The 396-nt window shown below is 36.6% G+C and overlaps 1 protein-coding gene across 1 annotated transcript in view; it reads left to right on the forward strand.

Annotated features, from left to right (window-relative positions):
- The window catches only part of ACSL1 (acyl-CoA synthetase long-chain family member 1), a 34,629-nt gene that overhangs the window by 768 nt on the left and 33,465 nt on the right, over positions 1-396 (forward strand). The window lies entirely within an intron of this gene.

Consider the following 396-nt stretch of genomic DNA (forward strand, 5'->3'; position numbering starts at 1 on the left):
GAACTCTGGATATGTTAACTTAGCTTTTGTTTTATGCTTTTTAGAAGCAGAGTTACTTTTAGGTGGTGGCTTCTAAAAAGGGAAGTCAAATATGGAAAGAGTCTGACTGGGAGAAGCTGTTGCTTTGTGAGCAAATACAGACAACTGGTTGCAAGGCTGGTGTTTCTGGGAGTTGTGGTTGTATTGATTCTCCTGCTCACTACAGAGTCAAATACTTAATCTTTCAAGAGTACTTCTCTTTCATCAGGACAGACAAGGTGTTTTCTCCTTTTGAAGTTTTGGAAAATTGTGATCTTTAAGGGAGATACTTACAAAATGTAGGATTGTAAAGCTGACAGCTTCTTTCCTTGCTCATGATAGTCAGAAACTACCACTATAGATTTTTATATATATATA

The sequence above is a fragment of the Corvus brachyrhynchos genome, unplaced genomic scaffold (assembly GCF_000691975.1).
Source record: "Corvus brachyrhynchos isolate BGI_N302 unplaced genomic scaffold, ASM69197v1 scaffold17, whole genome shotgun sequence".
NCBI lineage: Eukaryota > Metazoa > Chordata > Aves > Passeriformes > Corvidae > Corvus > Corvus brachyrhynchos.